A 6,802-nucleotide genomic window follows, 5' to 3' on the forward strand; every position below is an offset into this window, starting at 1 on the left:
CAGCTGTTGTTAGAATTTATTTAATATTACTTTCTACTCAAGGATCTTTTTCTACGCAGCTGACGGCTGTAACTGTGCAGGGGCGGATCTAGCAAAGTTTAGCCAGGGGGGCCGATAGGGCATGAACAGGGAAAAGGGGGCACAAAGACATACTTTTCTTTATTCTCATTTAAAATGTCTAGCTTTTAATAAATAATTATCCGAATCTTACACCCAAAGTTTTAATTTGATGTAAAAGGAATAGAAGTCCATTACTGTATATAGTAACTGTTAAGTCTACGGTAATATATATACCCTAGTAAGCTATAGTACTTTTTCCTTTGGGAAGGTACCATCTGTGCAGTCTGCAATTTTGTTGAAGAAAGATGTTGAATCTATTTAATATTTCTTGAAAAATAATTGATTTCTGTGCATTTTTTTTCACACTGCATCAAATTAAGGTTGATTACGTCAATTAAGCATCATGAGGTGGCGCGTGAGGGGTGGTTCCCTATTTTTTATTTATTTATTTTTGTTGTTGCTGGGAGTTGGAACCCTATTAGTTAGGTTGCTTAATATTTACGCTAAGTACTCTTTAAAATACCAGAATAGGGAGGATGGTGTAGGTCTAAGTTTATTAGATTGATCAGTATTGCTGAACTATGAAACATTTTTTTTTGCATACAGGTATAACAGAATAGCTTTAGTGTAGTTGTTGTTTTAAACTTGAGTATGAACTTATACAAAATTCAGCAAGATATTTTAAAAAAAACAGTTTTGTTGATTAAAAAACACTATATCGGATTCATATCGGTATCGGCAGATATCCAAATTTATGATATCGGTATCGGTATCGGACATAAAAAAGTGGTATCGTGCCATCTCTAGTACTGACCACGTAAGATCCTCAGCCAGATGTACGCCAAGGAACCGGAAGCTGCTCACTCTCTCCACAGCAGCGCCGCTGATGGTGATGGGGGTGTGTACTTCTCTGCACCTCCGGAAGTCCACTATCAGCTCCTTTGTCTTTGCGACGTTGAGTGTGAGATGGTTGTCTTGACACCAGTGGGTCAGGGCGCTGACCTCCTCCCTGTAAGCCGTCTCATCACCGTTGGTGATAAGACTCACCACTGTAGTGTTGTCCGCAAACTTCACAATGATGTTGGAGCTGTTAGTGGCTGTGCAGTCGTAGGTGTAGAGTGAGTACAGGAGAGGGCTCAGTACACACCCCTGTGGAGCACCAGTGTTCAGTGTGATGGGGGATGAGGTGATGCTGCCCAGTCTGACCACCTGGCGTCTGTCAGACAGGAAGCTAAGGATCCAGCTGCAGAGGGAGCTGCTCAGTCCTAGATCCTGCAGTTTCCTGTCCAGCTTCGAGGGAACGATGGTATTGAATGCTGAGCTGTAATCTACAAACAGCATTCTCACATACGTGTCTCTCTTCTCCAGGTGTGACAGAGCAGTATGTAGTGTCAGGGCTATGGCATCATCAGTGGACCTGTTGTGGCGGTATGCGAACTGTAGAGGGTCCAGTGAGTCGGGTAGTGCAGAGCAGATGAAGTCCCTGACCAGCTTCTCGAAGCATTTGCTCATGATGGGGGTCAGGGCTACAGGTCGCCAGTCGTTCAATGAGGAGATGGTGGAGGATTTGGGTACAGGGACGATGGTGGCCATTTTGAAGCAGGCTGGGACTACAGACAGAGAGAGGGAAAGGTTGAAGATGTGCGTGAACACTCCAGCCAGCTGAGCCGCGCATGACTTGAGGACGCGGCCGGGAATCCCGTCCGGACCAGTAGCTTTGCGTGCGTTCACCTTCCTGAAGCACCTCCGCACATCCTCCTCAGACACAGTGTGTGCACTGACGTCATCCGCGGTGCGCACACTGTCCGGTCTCATGGTGTTCGCTGTGTCGAATCTAGCGTAGAATAAGTTAAGATCCTCACACAGAGAGGCCGTGGTCTGCGGTGTGCTGGTTTTCCCTCTAAAGTCTGCGATCGTGTTTAGTCCCTGCCACATACTCCGAGGGTTGTCAAACTGTTGCTCCACCCTGTCCCTGTACTCACGTTTGGCTGCTTTGATCGTCTTCCGGAGTTGGTAATGTGCGTGTTTGTAGTCACTGATGGTATGAATAAAAAACACATCTGGCTTTTGCTTTCTCTGGGCACAAGGTTATGGGCTCAAACTGTGGTCATAAATATTTTGTACTTGTAAATCAGTTTTTTTGTATGTGTAAAAAGAATTTGTGTGTGGACTTAGCCAAAAAATCTGTGAGAAAGTCTGCACTCAAGTTTCAAGTTACAAGTACGAATTTTGACCCCATTTTTCTTCCTTTCATCTGATTGGCCAATGTCATGTCAATCACAAATTTAACTATCCAATCAGAGAACAGGTGGGTTTGGCTGTCGGAGGGGTGCTTTTTTGAACTGCAGGTCCTTGAAGGGAATAAATGCCCTTTTACATGCCAGCCCAGCGTTTTCCTTCATCTCCACGAAGGAAAACAGTCTGTGGTGGTCTGAGTTTTGTGATTTTTGTGTCACAGGTTTACATGCTTAATACAGGGACCTCCTGAACCTTTTCAACAGCGCTGCGAACCTCCGGCGGGGGGGCAGTGTTGTGGAAAGGACAGTCTTCACTAGTGGGGATACTTACAAAGCTTTCCTTCGTTATGAATTAGCATACATGTTTTTATTGAACATTTGAAGAACCAGCAAAAAACCCAGAAACTCTTGTAGAGGACAAAGTCGGAGATAGAAACGACAAGGAGCAGGTGCATCAGGTAGAGCTGCTGCAAAAACCCACAGAGCTCAGCAGCCAGCAACAAATTCTGGATCCTTGGCTTTTAGTTAGCAGTTAGCATTAGCAGCACATGCTGCATCTGATGTGAAAGGACCTTTATGCTGCAGACTGTGACTCACAGCCCTGACTAGGGTTGCCAACCGTCCCTTAAAAAACGGAATCGTCCCGTATTTAGAAACAAAAGTACACGTCCCGTATTGAGCTAATAAGGGACGCACTTTGTCCCGTAATACAGTGAGAACCAAAAGTAGTCTATAAATGTTAATGGAATTAACGCTTTGTTTGAAAACATAATTCCCAGCCCCTCTCCTGCTTTGTGACCAATGAGCTGACAGCACACTTATGACAATTCGAGTATGACAATTCAGATTACCGCTCATCTCATTGGTCGAGGAAAGGTCGCTTGCGGAGAAAATACCGGAAGACAACAGATGACCACAACAACAAGCATGGCCAACAGGGAAACAAACGCCGACACTGCGGTGCACGTCTCGGACGACAGTACACCTAAAGCTGGGCAGACACTGTGCGATTTTTTCAGTCACGTTATTCAGCTCCTGCTCAAACTGCACGATTGACTCGCAGGGGTTAGAAGTTGGTAGGTCACGATGCAGGTCTCACACTATACCGCCCGATGCTCTGATGCGACCTGAGTGCTCACACTGTGCCTCCATAAAATGAAGGTTATAACAGAAAATCTGTCGCTTGCTCTCTCTGTCTTTCACTCACACAGACACACCACCACCATCAACTTTGCTAAATTGCTAATGAAAAACATTGATCAGGCAGCTGTGATTGAGCAGCATGTAAATCCAACTATTTTCACGGTTGTTGTGGTCGTGATAATTTTGTGATGCCACATCGAAAAGGCTCGGATGAGCTTTCCAAAGTTCTACAAGTGCCTCCATCACTTGTGTCCAGATCACACGCTGCACAGCCGTGCTGCTCCGTCTTTTTCACCGACGTTTACGTGTTTGCGCGTGAGCAGTGTGAACGGCTGTGGTGAGACCCTCACGAGCGATTGATGATCGGGAGCTGGTCGTGAGGTGTTAATCGCTTCTCGTTACCCCACGTATACTACACGATGCACGATGAAGGCCAAAATCGGGCCGATCACCAAATCGGTCGCACGACTCAAAAATCATCTCAAAATGGGCCAAAAATCGCACAGTGTAAGCCCAGCGTTAGAGCAGCAATGTTTGTTCGCTCTGAGAAAGAAAAAAAGGCTGCAAAAGTACAGGGAGGACTGGGAAAAGGAAAACACCTGGCTGGAAAAGTGCACGATAACACATATAAAGCGCACTGCACTGTGTGCCGGCGCACTTTTTCCATAGGCATGCTTCTAGTGGTGGGCACAAGAAGAACATGAGGGACGTGAAAGCTCGGGGAACCCTTAACCAATTTCTTGTCCACCAGGCCACGGCAGAAACAGATATGGTATGTAAACACTGGTTTGTTGTTTAAACCCTCTGGTTAAGGTTAATATGGGCATGTGCGGTGAATATCAGCGCTATGTGGCCAGAAGTGTGATAATATCATTTATTTTGTGTAATAAACAACTGCAAGGATAGATGATCACAACAAATTGATGACTAATACATAAAAGTAATACATAGATGAATAATGATGATGAGTTATGATGCGTAATCATGGGAACAAGAGGGTTTACAAACAGGAGCAGCTGATTAGCATTAGAAAAGCTGAAATAATACCTCAACTGAAGCCAATTGTACTAAATGCACTATATGTGCACTGTTACAAGAATGTTTTTCGTTCTATTGCTTTCTATTAATTTATATAATTTTAAGTTAAGCAGGACAGAGTTCTTTTAAAGAAAGATTTACTTTTATTCTCAAAAGTTAAGCATGACAGGCTTCTGTTTAAGAAAGAGACCTATTTTACTGTGTTAATGTTGTCATTTTGAGCTAAAAATAAATGGCTAAATGATCATTTGTTTCCCATATGGTCATATCACAAAGAATATGCATCTGCTTAAATCAAATTCAAGTCAAATGGTTAAAAAATAATTTCACACACACAAAAAAAGAGCTACCACACTGGGAAGGGTGAAGACAACTAGGTTGCCCGGCCCTGGCCACGAGGTGTCCCTTATTTATTTTTCAGGGAGTTGGCAACCCTAGCCCTGACGTTGTGTTAAACTAATCCTAAAGTAATAATGGTATTTCTAACCACTGATATACCACAACTTTATCCTTTCAACATCTGCTGAAAGTTAGGGGATAGAGATCCTCCAGCTTCAAACTGTATTACCCTTCAAGGACCTGCAGTTCAAAAAAGCGCCCCTCGACAGCCAAACCCATCTGTTCTCACTCTTCCTGCTCCCTCCATTGTACTCCACACACAGAGCTTACCTGTATTATAGGCTGATTGCAAAGTGAACTAATTATCTAAAAAAGTTTTCACATGTGACAGTGTGCCAGACAGTTGGCAAAATAGTGTAAATAATGGCCGTAAATGTGTATAGTTTTGCTAGGAGTGCGTTGATCATTTGGAAATTGAGTGTAAAGCAGTGAGTTGTGTTTACAGTTCTGCAAAAAGAGTGCTGTGCAGTGGATTGTAGCTACAGGTTTGCAAAGTGTGTGTTACAAAATGGCAAACTGAGTGCAAAGCAGTGTTTGTGCTTTTAGTTTTGCAAACTCAGTGAGTGGTTGTGCTATAAGAATCACAGTTAGGGTTTAAGCATTCAGAAAAAACTGTAATAAAACGTAATTCTACTGCAGGTTGTATCTGGTGTCCTTCCCGTGGTTACAAAGTGAGATATAATGCTAATGGAAAGTCCTGTACATTGAATTTGAGAGTAAACAACTGTTTATGTGTAAAGCTGTATTTGTCTCTTCAACCCTGTTATGCTAGTCTCAACCCCGTCACACCTACATTTTCATATATTATTTTCTTAAAATGTTGAGGAAATAATTTAATGTTTGCTGATTTCTGTTTTTGATGAAAAATGACAAGATTGCTTTCACTCATTAGTTACATTTCAGGATTTAAGAGAGTAAAAATGTGTGATTTTATGTCATTTTTCTATTTAAAATTATTGAATTAGTATGGGGGATATCTGATTAATGTAAACATATTGATTTCTTTAGAAATACATTTTATGATAATATTCAGAGAGCCTCCAAAGTGTCTATAACGGGGTTGAAGAATTACAGTCACCACATCTTGAAAATATGATCAATAATAAAAGAAAACTAATGCCTGAGATGGGAAAATGCATTTTTCTGATAGTTAAATATGTCCTTAATGATGTGGGATATACATATAAATAGTACATTTTGGTAAAAATGTAAAAATATCCAAGTCCAATTTTTGTCGTGGAATGACTCATAAAGTGAAAAAACTCCCTAGGTGAATTTGCAGACAAATTCAAAGTGATGTTGCAAATGTTGGATGTTTTCCAAATGTCCTTGATTACCTTGATGACTTGCAGATAAACCTGGCTGCCAACAAACAGCTTTGTGAAGAAGTGTGTTGAGTAGGAGCAGAAATCTAAAGTCAAGCTGACCAAATACATAATAAATGGTTGACAGCTTCACCAACACCACCCCTGGCTTCTCTTCAATACCTTCAGGAGATGAGCAGCTACTTCAGCAGCCTAGGACCAGCAGCACTCCAAGCATCTGTGAGTGGGACTGTGGACCTTGATGCCTTTGGGCATGGTGTACAGGAGTGGGTTGCTGTGATGAGCAAACTAGCTTTGTGCTGCAAGGAGGCAGATCCTAATTCTGCTGATGCTGAGCAGCTTTTATGAGCAGCACATCAAGCAGGAACTTGACGGCTCTGGTTTTCCTGGACCATAATCGCCGACTTGAAAGTCGCTTCAGTGCACTTGACGAAACTGAAATGTGAAAGCATATAGATTTTTAGTAACCTTATTATTTGAAGGTATGTTTGCTGTTTTAACTACACACTGAAATGTTGAGTTTCTGTTCAGATGCACTGTAAACAAATGCAGATGATTTCTTTCATTTTTCTACTGAGATTGATTAAGAAGGACCACTGT

This window comes from Mchenga conophoros, linkage group LG3, assembly GCF_057382185.1.
Source record: "Mchenga conophoros isolate Kocher_MC1m ecotype Shallow Benthic linkage group LG3, M_conophoros_male_GT1.1, whole genome shotgun sequence".
Lineage (NCBI taxonomy): Eukaryota > Metazoa > Chordata > Actinopteri > Cichliformes > Cichlidae > Mchenga > Mchenga conophoros.